This window comes from Phaeoacremonium minimum (assembly GCF_000392275.1).
Source record: "Phaeoacremonium minimum UCRPA7 unplaced genomic scaffold PA7_03_scaffold_27, whole genome shotgun sequence".
Classification (NCBI taxonomy): Eukaryota; Fungi; Ascomycota; class Sordariomycetes; order Togniniales; family Togniniaceae; genus Phaeoacremonium; species Phaeoacremonium minimum.
In genome coordinates, this window is record NW_006920934.1 from 192,851 (window position 1) to 194,632 (window position 1,782).

Below are 1,782 nucleotides of genomic sequence, written 5' to 3' on the forward strand. Positions count from 1 at the left end.
TAAACAGTAGTAAACAGTAGTAAACATGTTGATCTCTGGGTAGAACACATCTCTGATCAGGTCGGCAGCGCCAGGGTACATCCGATACTGTGTTGCGGGGGTTATTTGCGGCCAGCCAGAGTCTTGCAGGCGAACCTGCAGAGGATGTGTCTCGTGATGCGCCAGAATATTGACAGGCTTGCCCCCTAGCATGTAGTGTTCTGACTTAACGACTGATCGAAGCTGATGTTGGTCTCCAGCAAGGATGACGACTTTGCCTGCTGGCATTGATCGCAACGCGACGAACAACTCGGATGGGACGGCTCTGCAGGCTTCATCCATGGCCACTACCTGTGCCTGGAACTTTGTGAAGTATCTGGTGTGACGCTCGAGAGCGCCATGGGTAGTGCAGACGATGACTTGAGCATTTCGAAGGAGCCAAAGCTCCGCAAACTTCAGAGCGAGTTTTGCCTGATGAGTCTCTTGCTCACTCCGATCATCACCTTTCTCCACAAGTTGCTTCATCTCTTTAACCCATTCTGTTTTACGTTCGTTCGAGATGATTTCGTTATCCGTGCTGACATCGCCGAGGAGCTTCTTGATCCATTCCGCGACGGAGAAGGCAGCCACCCACTTGGAATTGCTATGGCCGATTGACAGGGCGGCGACGAGGCGGTCGACATGCTTTCCCAGACGGGCCTCGACGAGACGCCAGTGGACGGTGGCCGTGAAGCCGGCAGACTGGACGATCGTGCGTACGATTCGGCTGTAGGCTCGGCCGGCCATGACGAGTTCCTCGGTGTACTAGAGCGAGCGATTCTCGTCCTCGTCTGCCATCCAGGCGTAACCGTTGATGGGGAGTTGGTAGATGACGGTGACAGCCTTCCAGGATAGGATGAGGCAGAGCTTGGCGTGGTTGACGTACGTCAACCCAGAGATGTTGAAGACCCTCTTGTAGGTACGGTCCTTAAGGTCCTTAAACTGGCTTTAGGTGACTGACTATGGCTATGCCTCGATGGTCGCCTTATGGAGGGGTGTGAGGAGTCGGCCGTAAGCGTCGGCTAGGATCTGGCAGTGGATACTAAGGATCTGGTATATATAAGTTGCCTTACTATAGCAGCTGTTAGTAGCTATCTATCGGGGCTACTTACTTTCGCTGTTAGAGTATGGTAACCACGATAGGCTTAACTATACTGTCGGATATAGTGTCGGTATAGGTGTCGGGTTCGATGTTGTTGTAGGGAAGGTAATTTGGTAAGGTAAGGAAGGCTTTGCGAAAGTGTTTGGGAGAAGAAGGAAGCCCTGGGGAAATTGGCGAACGGAGGATATTTGTAGGGGTGTCAAAATCGTCTAAAGTCAGGAACCTGTGATTGAGTTGACGTAATGATAGTGGTGACTGGGGCGGCCGGTAAACAACGCTTTTTGTCCTATGAGGAAGGTATGCTGCGTTCGAGGCAGCCGTAAGGAAGGTACGCCGTGTTCGAGGCAATTGCCGCCAACTGGCCGCACTGTAGTATCACGGGACAGACGCACCCATGGGTGCTAAATTGGTATCATGAGGTCAGGAGGATGGTTTGAGTAGTCTGATGTAGCGGTTGTATGCAATGGTTACGTCGTGAGGATACAGTCTGTTGGAGGAATATGTGCTCTCGATCCCAGTGACATCTTTGGTATAGAATACGCGAGCCAGCTCGCGAATGAGAAGGACATCGACAAGTTCATCGCATTGGGCGGCAATCCAAGAGGCGAGAACATTCCCCTTTCGTTGTAATCAACTTTGTAAAGGGGTTAAAGGTAGTTGTT